Source organism: Equus caballus, chromosome 26 (genome assembly GCF_041296265.1).
Source record: "Equus caballus isolate H_3958 breed thoroughbred chromosome 26, TB-T2T, whole genome shotgun sequence".
Classification (NCBI taxonomy): Eukaryota; Metazoa; Chordata; class Mammalia; order Perissodactyla; family Equidae; genus Equus; species Equus caballus.
In genome coordinates, this window is record NC_091709.1 from 30,518,338 (window position 1) to 30,532,765 (window position 14,428).

General features: G+C 39.0%; 1 protein-coding gene and 1 non-coding gene across 8 annotated transcripts in view; both read right to left on the bottom strand.

Annotated features, from left to right (window-relative positions):
- Positions 1-14,428, bottom strand: part of APP (amyloid beta precursor protein) — a 254,504-nt gene that overhangs the window by 37,919 nt on the left and 202,157 nt on the right. The window lies entirely within an intron of this gene.
- Positions 10,416-10,519, bottom strand: LOC111770860 (U6 spliceosomal RNA). The gene has a single exon (XR_002804296.1). It is a non-coding gene; the product is annotated as a U6 spliceosomal RNA (small nuclear RNA).

Below are 14,428 nucleotides of genomic sequence, written 5' to 3' on the forward strand. Positions count from 1 at the left end.
TTTGGGGCTTAGAGATGGAAGGAGTATCTGTATTCAGGGAAGCACTAACAGTGCAGGAGGGGGAGAGGCTGAAAGGACTCACTTGAAGGAAAATGATCTGGAGCCAAGACAAATAAAACCACTTTATCATTCATTAATGATCTCATTCATTCATTCAACTATTTGGTAATCCTACTGTCCTCCAGGCCAGTGTACAAAATAACCAAGGCAATTTCTTTTTACTCAGAGCTCATGATCTGGAGGAAAGATGGGCCTAAAAATAATTCCCACACAAGTGCTACGCTAAGGGGTATGGACAGAGCGAGAAAGAAACAAGCTTGGATTTAGGGGCTGGGGATAATGATATTATAGATTTCCTGAGGAAAAGAGAATGCTGTCCTAGTAGACACAGGTGCACATCCCAAGGCACAGAGGATGGGCTGCCCAGGGCTGTCACTCTTCAGTCTGTGGAGGCACAAGGGAAGTGACAAGGGAAGCAGCTTAGACAGAAGCCAGGGCCTTTTAGTTTGTGGGATACAGAGGGCAGAGGGATATCCTGCACCAGGAGTATGCAATGAGCACAGTCCAGACTATGGAATTCTATGGGTTGAGTGGCCTGCAGTTGATAAATAGGTAAATTGTGAAAAGAAAAGGATGGAGGGGAAACCTGGGGCTTATAAGATACTTAAGAGACATGTCAGCATTAAAAAGTGGACAAGAGGATAGTGGCTAAGGATGTACACTAAAGTGATAAAACCAGGAAGACATTTAAGAAAGTGATCCAAAGAAGGACAGTGTTACATTGGTGGGGTGTGGGGGAGGGTGCGAGGGGAGGTTGTGACCAGGACAGGGCAGAGGTGCCATTGGACGGCTGGTAATAGTTTTTATTCTTGACCTGAGTTTTGTCTGTCAGAAGGGCAAATAAGGGGAGAAACACAGGCTCTATTTAGACATGCTGAATTTGCGATATTACAACACATCATGGTGGAGATGTCCTGGAGCCACTAGAAATACGGGCATGGAGAGCTCATGTCTATGCTGAAACAGCCCACAGGGAAGCAGGGACAGGAAAATGGGAGTTTCCAGACTTTAGCAGAATTCTGCAGGTGTTTTGGGAAAAAAGTCCACATTAGGTTCCTCCCCCCAGATTTACTGTATATTGAATTCTGCTAGATAGCAAACAGTTATACCTACAATGAAGTGCCACATCCTTGCTGAAAATTCTTTATAGTGTCTAACTGTAGTGTTTAACAATAACATCAGATTGGTGGTTACTGTTAAGACCTATAAGGAGCAAAGTATTTCTTATCCAAATAAAGAGTTATGGCTTTAAAAAAAATCAAATCATTTCGATAGTCGCATCCATGAGATCACAAAAAAATGCAATTCTTTTCTTTGTTCACAGAGAACAAAGGAGAAAATTATGTGTGAGATGTAAAATAAAGTAGATCCAACCTTTTTGTTAATTTGACTTTAGATACGCTCTCCTTTCAGACGATGATGAAGTGAAATGGCGGTGGGAGCACTGAGGCCAGCTCTGCTTTAAGTTACCCTAGCAAACCACGAATCCTGGTGCCAGAAGGAATCCTGGTGCCAGAAGGCGTGTTCCACTGAATGTGTCAGAAAATTACCCCAGATGGCCACTTCCTCACCAAGAATGGATAACATCCATTTTGTTGCCTGAGGCAACTGCTTCCCAGCATGGCCAGCTTATGGCCTCAAATGGGAGATCCTGCCCCAGTTCTTTCCTTCCAAACTGTTTCTAATCTCCACACGTCCCAGTCTCAGCTCTAGACCGCATCCAAGCCCCTGATGCTTTTCCTGTTGAAAATTCACATGGAATTCTAGTCATTTCCTTTCTTTAAAAAAGTTGCTTAAAAATGTTATCTTCATTTCAGCACAGTTAACCTTTTCTCTCCTCTACCCTGCACGGAAAAAATCTCAACTCAGAAATAAAAACACAAAAACAAAAAACAGGGGCGGCCCCGTGGTTGAGTGGTTAAGTTTGCGCGCTCTGCTTCAGCGGCCCAGGGTTTTGCCAGTTCGGATCCTGTGCATGGACCTAGCACTGCTCATCAAGCCATGCTGAGGCGGCGTCCCACACAGCACAACTAGAAGGACCAACAACTAGAATATACAACTATGTACTGGAGAGCTTTAGGGAGAAGAAGAAAAAGAAAAGAAAAGAAAAAAAAGAAGATTGGCAACAGATGTTAGCTAAGAGCTAATCTAAAACAAAACAAAACAAAAACCCCAAAAAACAGACCTTGTCTCGAATTATGATATACTATATAAAGAGTTATCAATTTGGTCTGAGATTTCTGCTCTTTCCTTTTTTACATAATCAGATTAAAAAATGTAACTACCTTTCTCTGAATATACAGTATTAAAACATGACCATCTTCAATAATATGTAATTAATTCACCTCAAAATTTAGAGCCTTCCGTACTAATTACAATAGTGCTCCAACAGCTTTTTGTGTGTGTGATGTAAGCAATCTCTATTGAGATATACTTTAAGCTTCAAGAACAAATTAAAAAATGATTCACATTATGGTACATTTATCCATGTCTTTTCATCTTCCAAGTGTAGTAAACATTAATTAACCCTGGCTAATTAAAACAGCCATGGTTTACAAGTTTACTCATTAATCAGCCTCAAGCAAATGAAAAGCATTTAAAGACTTTCACAATTTGAACCAATTAAATATGGAAATTATGTTTTTTAAATGAAGAGGTCATAAATTCAAGACCTGCAGTCCTACAACTTAAATTTGATAGTGTTTTAGAAAGAAACTTGGACAACTTTTTGGATTTGTAGAAGGCAAGGGAAAGAAAAAAAAATTGCCTGGTATGGGTTGAATTGTGTTCCCCAAAGAGATATACCGACGTTCAAGCTCCAGTACCTACGAATGGGACCTTCTTTGGAAATAGGGTATTTGCAGATGTAATCAAGTAAAGATGAGATGATTCTAGAATAAGGTAGGCCCTCAATCCAGTACGGAGTAGGGAGGACCCTACTGGAGTAAGGTGGCTTTTGGTCATATTGGAGAAGACACACAGAGACAGAGACAAGGGAAGAACAGTATGTGAAGACAGAGGCAGAGACTAGAGTGGTGTAGCTACAAGTCAAAGGAATGCCAAGGAATGTCGGCAGCACCAGTAGCAAGAGAAAGAAATGAGCCAACTTCTTCCCTAGAGCCTTCAGAGGGAGCATGGTCTGTGGACACCTTGATTTCAGACTTCTAGCCAACCAGTTTGTGGTAATTTGTTACAGCAGCCCTAGAAAACTAATACACTACCCATATAAGTGAATCTTAACCATCTGCTGATATGATAACCATTTCCGGCTATAATAAACACAGTGGAGTAGAATGTGGTTTCTTAGTGAGCCCTTTATTCAAGGCTGAGATGGTAGATTGGGGAGAAGAATAAAGAACTCTGTAATCTAATAGTCTAATCTAGCCCCTTAGTACAGAGATGTTTTCCCTCTGACCAGCAGAAAGAGTTTTAGTGGAGACTAAATAAATGGTTCCTTCCTTTCAGCTCTCAGCTCCTCTCTTCCTTTCTACAGGGAATACCAGCCATTTCCCTTTCTTGACCTTCAACGGTGTATGTCTTATCCTGATAAGACCGTGGGAATTTTGGATGCCAATGTCAACCCTTAAGCTCAGCAAGGAAGTGGAAGGGACTCAGTTTCAAACACCTCGTCAACACAGAGGTCCTGTCACATCCTCTCTACGAAGCCAGAAGCTGAGCTGTCCCTGGCACCAAATGCGTGGCAAATGCCTCGCAGGTTTCAGGTTTTACTAACTCCAGGCAGATGACAACACTACCATCTCTAATGCCAGAACTGAGTCTGCTGTCATACCTACGTTCAGCAATTAAACTGAGGGAAGCTGGGACAGCTGGAGTAATCTATGAAATTTAGCATATCAGAGTTCACATTCGACAACTTAGATATTAACAAAAACTTCTCCAGTAGCCTGCAAGTTTTTCACTTTTTGTTGTATGAAATATGAATAACTGGAGTAAATCTTTTCCAGAATGAGTGTTTAATAGGAACTTCTAGGTTATTTGTGACCCTTTGGCTCAAGATATAAGACAACATGGCTACTAATACCTGGTTATGGATTTATCCTGCTAACCTTTGTTATACTATCTGGTCTGTCCTTATGCTTTACCACTGAGAATGCTTGGCTTTAGCAACCCAGAGACAAAGATCAGAGTGTGGCTAAATTAGTGAAAAACAAACGTTAAAATTCCATCAAAACTGTCCATGTCAAGTGTATGTTTTTTATATATCTAGGAGGTCTTATATCTGACTTTCATAAAGGCTGTTGAAGAGGAAACTAGCTTCAATGACTTAGGGTGCAGAAGCAGAAAAACGTCTTTTGTGGCCTCCCCTGACTTTCTCAGGATAAAGAACCCATGTGCACTAAATGGATGACAGTTGAGGAATGTTGAAGAGGGGGTACACGGGATCTATACAAAAGCACAATGTAGCCAACTGTTCTTTCTCCCCCAAATTCATATGTTGAAGTCCTAACCCCCACTGTGACTATATTTGGAGACAGGACCTATAAGAAGGTAATCAAGGTTAAACAAGGTCATAAGGATGGGGCCCTATTCCAATAGGGCTGGTGTCCTTGCTAAGAAGTAGAAACATCAGAGAACTCTCTCACTCTCGCAGAGAAAAGGCCTTGTGAGGACACAGGGAGAAGATAGCCATCTGCAAGTCAAAGAGAGAGGCCGCAGGAGAAAACAAACCTACTGAGACCTTGATCTTGGATGTCTAGCCTTCAAAACTGAGAGGAAAAAATTCTGTTGCTTAAGTCACCCAGTATGCGGTATTTTGTTACGACAACCCAAGCTGATTGAGACACCCACTTAGTGATACCCAGATAAAAGGGAAGCAAAGGTCAGAACAGCTTTTTCTAAGGGATTTTTTATATCTTTCTTCTTCTAGTTTTTTTGAAAAGGCGATAGCTGAAGATGAGAAGAGTAGTGTAAAATTACCAATGGGTCTCCAGGGGTGTGCAGTGAATTTCATGTCCTGTTCCTTTCACAGAAATGACAAGAAAGTGATCTTTTCAGATGTGACTCAGTTTGAAAGTGTACTTGACCTCTGGGGCTTTCCAATGTTCTTTACTTTTTATGGCCATTTGTCAAGAAAGTTCTCAAATGCTCCCCTCTGCTACCTTTCTTCACTCCAAGTGAAGGGAAAAATCCAAATGACAATTTGCCCACATGTCAGGGACATTTGCAGTTCTGTGGTCTATTTGCTTTGGGGGAACAAAAGAGGAGAAGGTATGTGATTTCTACGTCAAGTCATTGCATGAGATACCTCAAGAAGCAGAGGAATATAATTTGCTTTCCTGTATAAGCTACAAAATACATATACTAGGCTTAATGGAGCGAGTTGACTCTCAGGTTTGCCACCTGGAGCTGGTACTCAGCATGTCTTTCCTTGGTAATTTTTTGGTCCTTTTTCTAAGAAGACACATCCTTCCTGAGCTAACATTTGGCTCTCTGACAATCCTCTACGATTATGCTTTTACCATTTGTCATTTACAAGGCTGACAACTCCTGGCGTATTTTATCAATTTCCCTTTTCATCCCTTATAAAAATGATATCACTTTGGATTTGAAGAGATCCTAAATGGATAATTTCTTTAAGTAAAATGCTGGTACAAATAGTAGAAAGTAAAGAATCTAAAGAGGGAGAAAAGGACTGTGGTAAATAGAGTAGCAGATTCACAATTTCTGAAAGAATAAATAAAACAGCAAATGGGAAAAATGTTATGAAAGATGGCATTTTCCGACTGAAGCTTGCCCTGTGTTTGTATTGTTTATTCCTTTTAGATGTAGTTAATCAAAGTTACTAAGCAGTTGAGGCCAATCCCTTTTCACAGCTAATAAGAAGACTTAACTTGGATAAATAAAACATGGCCATCCATTCTGCCACACTTAAACAAATTCTCAGTGCATTTGAACTTCAAGGTTGATGATTCTTCACTTTAGTATCTTATACAATCACCCCTTTGGAAATAAGCACCACTAGAAATTCACATGGCTATTTACCAGAATATATTAATTTTCAATGACAACAACTGCCATTCTCCTATGTTCAAGACCAATAGAAATACAAACATAATCTAAGTCTGTAAGAATCCTTATGTTTTTGCTATTTCATATAAGCATGGGTTTAAAACTTTTGAATATTTAAGGATCACTTGGGGAGATAAGGAAAATGCAGGTTTCTGTAGGTCAGAGGTGGGGCCCAGAAATCTGTATTTTTAACAAGACCTCCTCCAAATTATTGTTCTTCACTTCACCCCAAGAACACATTAAGAAACAATGGCTTCCAAAATAACAATTTCCAAAGAGAGTGCATTTTTTCCCAAGAGAATTTTGGATGAGCCCTCAGGTGGCTTTCACATCCAAGGACTTACAGCAACCAAACTGATGACATCAGCAAATGCCAGTACTCTTCTCTGTCTGCTGGCTGATAGCACAGAGGTGCAGAAATTACACAGGGCAGCAAAGAAAGCTCAAGCTATGACTGGAGTCAATGAGCTAGTCACACTAGCTTCCCAATTAGCGGGTTCCAAGAACCTCAAATCCAGATTAATAAAGCCTTACATAAAACTAGAACACCCAGACTCAGCCCTCCACAGAGGGCTCCCAATTCCGCTCTATTTTTTTTCTTTTTAAAGAAAAAGCATTATATTTTTTCACACCCAAGTTTTGGAGACCTGCTTTGGTTTCTGAAGGGCTTTGGCAAAACATGTAGAGATCTAGAAAGCAAAACCTCTCTCGCACTTTCATACAATATTTGACTGACTTATGGATGCCATGTTAATCTACAGGCTATTTAGGCCCCCTCTCCCCTTTTTGTTTTGATAAATTTGTTTTAGTAAATCCACAGCCTTGCCTTAATTTCTCTTCTTATACTTCAGGTATAAGGCAGCTTCTCCCTTAAGATGGAAAAGAAGGTACTGAAGCATCGAGAAATTAGTTTTCTGACAAAAGGAGAGCAAGAGAAAAGGAGCAGAGACTTAGCTTATAAAATGGAAACACATCTGGCAGGGCTAAATACTGGCTTGAAAAGATTCTTCCCTCAGCCTCCACCTACTCCTACTTTTCTTGAAAAGCTTCTTTTTTCTATTCTCCTCATGATAACTTGCCAACAGCAGTTTGAAAACTGTTTAGGTTGATTCTTAGCAGAAAATTGAGGGGCTCTTCCTGTTATTGCTACTGTCCTCCAAACAGTTAAAATTGGTTGGTTTACTCCAACTCTTTCTCCTCAACATTAAAAAAAAATTGCCAAGAACTTCTAGAAGTTGTTTTGACTAACATCAACTACCTTAATAAATAGGGGAGGGCAGTAATCGTGTATTAGGCAGTATCTCCTTCCTTTTTACCAGAATTACATAGAAATTGAGAGCTCTAGGGTTACAGTAGAGGATAAAATCTTGAAAGAAGGAAACAGAGACAGTCTAACATTTCCACTGACCATTTAGATTGGTAGCTTAGACCATTTTCACGTCAGTGTTTTGAAATGTTGCATTTCTAGCCAGCAACACATATTGTAATTTCCCTATAATTTTAAGGGCATTGAACCCCAAATTGATAGAAATATAAAATAAGGTACATCTGTTGGACTGTGGTGCTAAATTAGAAAAGACTGTACATTTTAATTTATTAGATAGAGTCAAATAATCCCATTAAAAGGTTATGCCCATATACGGATCAGTAGCTTACGAAAGTTCCTTTTCATTTACCCTTGTCATGACAGTAGTATGACGGATTTTTAAAAATTACAAATTCGATAATTTAAAAAAGTGTTTTGATTCGTACTATTTACTCATGAGAAGTTGTGTTATCTTTTCACCTGTGACTACTCCCAATTATGTATTTTTGTCTGTGAATTGGAGCTGTTGTATTTTATGAATTAATCTAACACATGAATTCATTTGGGTTTTGGCCTCAAACATTTTTTGTGGCATATAGTTTTTATCATGTAGATTTAGAAGTTAATAGTATAGGTAAATTTAATTGGCTTGTTGGGGTGCCAAAACAGATCTTCACTTATTTATTAACTTTTTGCAAATTGAATATTCTCTAAATTGGTAATTCTCAGTTTAGCATGCATCAGAGTCACCCAGAAAACTTGTTAAAACACAGATGGCTGATCTCCCACCCCAGTGTTGCTGAGTCATGAGGTCAGGGGTAGGACCAGAGAATGTGCATTTCTAACAAGTTCCCTGGGGATGCTGACGCTGCTAGGCCAAGGGCCACACTTTTAGAACCATTGCTCCAACTGAAAAAGTCTTTGAAGGCAGGTATTTTTTTTTTTTTTTTTAAAGATTTTATTTTTTCCTTTTTCTCCCCAAAGCCCCCCGGTACATAGTTGTGTATTCTTCGTTGTGGGTTCTTCTAGTTGTGGCATGTGGGACGCCGCCTCAGCGTGGTCTGACGAGCAGTGCCATGTCCGCGCCCAGGATTCGAACCAACGAAACACTGGGCCGCCTGCAGCGGAGCGCTCGAACTTAACCACTCGGCCACGGGGCCAGCTCCTGAAGGCAGGTATTTTTAATTACTTATAAATACCTAGTACTTTGTTTTGAGAGACACACATGCACATGAGATTAGAGTCATACTTCCAAGAGTTTAAAATTAGTATGTGGCAATCAGCTGACATGTATACATCAAAGCAACAGTAGACACATGTAATACATAAACTATATGATGAGAGGACAGATGCTTGTGTTAAACAAAGATTTAAAGGGGCAGGTGACATGAGAGTTGGGGTTTTGAAAGCTCACTAGGATTTCAATAGGCAAGATCAGGCGTGGGCTTGTAGGCACAGAACAGATGGAACAGCATAAGTAACTACATCCAGGGCTGTGGACATAAGATCAGTTTCCCCGGAAATTTAAGCTCATGAAGGAGAATAAAGGGAGTAAATCTGCTTTGACTGTCCAGGGTTATTTTGAAAATCAAACAAGACTTTTTAAAAAAAGGAAAAAGAGTAAAGTCATCAAAAAAGAAGACAACAGAGTAATAATATAAACTTAGAAAAGACATTCATAAAATCTTTCATTAAATTCTTTATCTTTCCTCTTCTAGTCCCTTTTTTAAATAGCTTGGAGTGGCAACACATGAACTGCGCCTCACCATGATGAAATGATTCCCTGCCCTGGCTTGGGAGATGATGACCGAATGATGTGTCTGATTGGAAGAGCTTTAGCCACTAACCGTCACAGGGCCAAACTCTCTACGTCGGATCCCTTACAAATGGTCAAGGCCTGGCTGAGGATTGTTACTTTATGCTTTCAGAGAAATGTTTGTCTATCCTGCACAGAACAATCTAACGTCAATAATCACATAGAAAAAGGCATGTCTGTTGTCATGTTCCATGTGTTGGCATAAGATTTCCAAGCAGATATAGAATACAAAGGTAAGATAGAAATCCAGCAAGATGTACAATGTGGCTGATATTCATGCCCTCTATAAGGATCCTAACACTGACTTAGTATCAAGGGTCTTGAGTCTTTGAGCTTGGGAAGCATCTCATTACTGAGTCACAAACGCTAAAAGAGGGACATTTCTTGCAACCATAACATTTTCAAAGAAAAGTTGCCGAAGTTGAATAAATAGCTTCCAAAGCCCCGTTCTGTTTAACTTGGCATCAGCAGCGAGGCAGAACAAATACCACTGGATACAGAGACATCAGAAGAGATTTGGTCTTTAGTCCTATTAATCAGATGTATGACCTTGGGCGTATCACAGTTTCTCTGAGCCTATGAAATGACTTGGCTGAACCAGCTGAAAACCAAGGTTCCCCCGTTTTCTAATAATCTTTAGTGAGTGCTGGTGGAAGGAAAGAACTGCTGTTGGATGATGTTACCTAATGCCAAGAGACAAGGCAACACCCCTCAGCTTAATGAGTGCAGCCTCGCTCAACTCTGTTTATCCAGTCTCCCCAAGCAGATTCTAGGTTACTTGAGTAGGAAAGATTGTGCCCTATACCTGCGATATATCTGCTGATAAGCACAGAATCTGGAAGATGGTAGGTGTTTAATAAGTATTTATTAAAGTTATTACATCCCCAATTAATTTTTAGATCTCCTTGCTATTTATAATGGCAAATGAAATATATACATAGTTTTTTTAATTGTGGTAAAATTTAACATAAATCTTACTATTTTATCCATTTTTAAGTCTAGAGTTCAGTGGTAGTAAGTACATTCACAGTGCTATGCAATCATTACCACCAACCATCTCCAGAACTTTTTCATCTTCTCAAACTGAAACTCTGTACCCATTAAACACAAACTCCCCATTCCATCCCCCCCAGGCCCTAGTGACCACCATTCTACTTCCAGTCCCTGAATTTATTCTCTAGGTACCTCATATAAGCGGAATAAAAAAATATGAAACACTTCACAAATCTGCATGTCATACTTGGTCAAGGGCTATGTTAATCTCTGTATTATTCCAATTTGAGTATATGAGTTGCCAAAGTGAACACCTTATACACACTTTTAAAACTCTCCACGACTCCCTTACAAATTATTAGAGTGATGGCTGAGAACTAAGGCATTTATGTAATGATATCTCAGAGGCAATGATAAAGTTAGTTTTTTATTTGACAAAAGCTGTTTGATATGAGAAAACTCTAACAATTTAAGAATTATAACTACTATTAAAGTTTTATATAAAAATTTTAGAGAACAGCTTATTGGTATCATTGGAAACTTATAAATGGCAAGAAGCACGTGTTATCTGTCATAGCTATGAGATGAATAAAAATTTTAATGAAGAAAAAATTTTAATTTTAAGAAAAAATTTTAATATAATAAAGAGAGGTCATATTATGAACATTATTAAGTTTACAATGCAGCTAGATACATGATACTTTTCTTATAGTGTATGTCGTATCAAAAAGGGCATGTTTGGCATCTTTGCTTTCTATCTGATATATTAACTATCATTTGAGAGTAAACCCACTTTAATTTTTCAAGGTTCAATAATCATCAACAAAATGAAGGCAGATTTTTGAAAAAGAATAACTAATTTAGAATTTCAAATAGCAATCTCTCTCAACTCCCTCCCAAATGCGAAATTTGGTTTGCTTCTAGAGTTTTCTAAATAAAAAACAGTATGAAATGCTAATTAAGTATAATCACATTAATATGATAGGTTCCCTTTGGCACTCCTAGCTTCTGCTGCTCACACCCCAGGAGGTTCCTTCATATCTTGGCAAAGCTTCAGAAGCAACTTGCTATAGCCTAAGAATTTCACTGTTACAGCCTGTGAAAGAGGAGAAATAAATGGTTTGGCAAGGCCAGGCTGGCTCAGGCTATTGCTTCTGAGAGGCAAGAAACCTACGGCTGCCCCGTCTTCCTTCTTGAAGATGGGATGTCTCTGGTCTCTACTGGCCTTAAGAGCAGCTTTTCCAAGTTGGATGTTATAGAGGGAGCTGAACATAGATCTTCTGTCTGCTCTGAGGGGATGGGCAGACTCATCTAAATGCCACTCCAACCAAAAGCTCAGACACAGAGACACGCACAAGACAATACAAGTAGCCAACCACTGCTGTTTCAAAGAAATAATAAGATTTAATTCATGCTTTCACAAGCACATGTAACTAAGTAACAATTATAAAAAAGTAAACACATTAAATAGGCTATTTTAAAGCCACTGTCTCCAGTCAATGGATTTGTCAACAGTATTTGAAATTAAGTGACATCCTGGCGTTGGCCCTTTGAACACCTCTTTCTCGCTCCAAGTCCAAAACTCTTTTTGAAGAGTGTTTTGATTCATACCAAGTCAACATTTGTTTGGACACCTGCCTCATAATTTGGAATAAGTTAGCAGACTGATCTATTTTTGATGAGATAGTCTACCTCACTTTCTATAATTTACTTTCTAAAGCAGCCCACAGTGTAGATGACAGGAGAACCATTAACAAAGAGTAATGAAGCTTACTCAGGGAATACAGTGCAAAATTTGTTTCAGAGTTGAACAGCAAGAGGCAAATTAACATTCCTTCCAAACTCTGTCTCACACGCAAACACATTCATCTCATTCCCACTTAGACTTTGTGGAGATGTATTTCAAAATTAACCTCAATTTGAATGCATCTCTATATTCAGGGTGGCAAATATACTATGATTTTTTTCCTCCTCTTTTTAAATATGAACTTTGAAGGCAGCTGCTTGTGAAAAACAAAATAACCAGCTCTTGTTCCATTCTAAAATCATTGGTTGTTCCCAAGATTCTACCAAAAAAATCAGGACACATCTGCTGTAGGGTTCCATGCCAGGAAGCAGTCTAGCAGCCACCCTGTGGTCTGACTTCACTCCCCAGTCATTTTCGTTAGGATTTCTTTTTGGGCTTTGATTCAAATCACAGGGCCATACATAAGTGGTGAGTTAAGAAAAAAATTTAGAACCACAATGGATCATCATAGGCATCAGCAGAGCCTGGTGTGGGAGGCCTTGCCTCAGGCTTCACCCTCTTGGTGGAGGTGCTCCCCCCCGACACACAAGAGAACAGCAAGAAAACAGACAAAAACCACTGATGTGTCAAAGTCATCACGAATAAAGGAAAAGCTCACAAAGAAATTTGCTTGAATCCCACCAAAATTTGGAGTAAAAGGTGACAGTGTGCTAAATCCATTTTCCTGCTCCTTCTAAACATTCATCCTCCTGAATAGGGTCAAAGTGGAATCATTTCAGGGTGGACATCTCCTCAAGTGGTTATAGTGCTTTTAAAGCTTCATTTAAGAAATTACAATAGTAATACTCCCTAAATTGATTTATAGACCCAATGCAATCCCTATTAAAATTCCAAGTACTTTTTTTGTGGAAATGAGGGAAAAAAGACCCTAAAATTCATAAGGAAAAGCAAAGGAGCCCAAACCGTCAAAACAGTCTTGCCAAAGAACAAGGTGACGGACTCACACTTTCTGATTCCAAAACTTACTACAAAACTACAGTAATTAAAACACAGTGTGGGGGCCAGCCTTATGGCATACTGGTTGTGTTCGTGGGTTCAGATCCTAAGTGCGGACCTACACACTGCTCCTCAAGCCATGCTGTGGTGGTGTCCCATATACAAAGTAGAGGAAGACTGGCATGGATGTTGGCTGAGCGACAATCTTCCTCAAGCAAAAAGAGGAGGATTGGCGAAAGATGTTAGCTCAGGGCCAATCTTCCTTACCAAAAAACACATGGTGGGGGCCAGCCCTGTGGCCTAATGGTTAAGTTCAGTGTGCTCTGCTTTGGCAGCCCGGGTTCAGTTCCTGGGCGTGGACCTATACCACTCACCGGCAGCCACGCTGTGGTGGCGACACACATACAAAATAGAGGGAGATTGGCACAGATGTTAGCTGAAGGACCATCTTCTGCAAACAAAAAGAGGAAGATTGGCAACAGATGTTAGCTCAGGGCTAATCTTCCTCAGCAAAAAACAAAACAAAAACAACAACAGCAAAAAACCACAGTGAGGTCCTGTAATAAACACAGACATATACAAAGGAATAGAACTGAGAGTCAAGAAATAAACCCATATGATTTTTGACAAGGGTGCCAAGAACACTCCAGGCAGAAAGAACAGTCTTTTTCCACAAATGGTGCTGGGACACTGGATATCCAAATGCCAAAGAAGGAAGTTGGACCCTAACCTCATAACACATATAAAAATTAATTCGAAATGAATCAAATATCTAACTGTAAAAGCTAAACTATAAAACTCTTAGAAAGAAACATAGGTATAAACCCTTTGACCTTGAATTGGGCAATGGTTCTTAGATATAATACTAAAGGCAGAAGCAAAAACAACAAAAAATTGACAAATTGGACATCATCAAAGTTTAAAAATTTTGCATGTTCAAAGGATATCAAGAAAATGAAAAGACCTACAGAAAGAAAGAAAATATTTGCAAATCATATATTTGATGAGTCTAGTATCTAGAATATATAAAGAACCCTTACAATTCAATAATAAAAAGGCATACAACCTAATTAAAAAAATGGGCAAAGGACTTCAACAGACACCACATATTTATTTAGACTGAAAAAATAATCCACAGTGAGCCACTGCAATGGCATGAAGTGAACAACGTGGCTGATACTTACGTCATCTAATGACTGAAGGTGTCCACTTGGATCACAAAAAATAAAATCAATATACTGCACTAAATTATACATATTAATGTCAACAATTTGTCTGCCAGAATGGTAGAGATTATACTTTATTTTGTTTTAAATGAAACCTTTTTGACCTTCATTCTTCCCAGAAAGCATATTCTTTTTAATATTGCTAAAGGATTGACTTTTCCTTTAAAATTTTGGATTAAAACACAGAAAAGAAAATATCTATATTTGATGTCATTTTCCCAAATAATTTATATGTCAATAATTTACATGTCAAG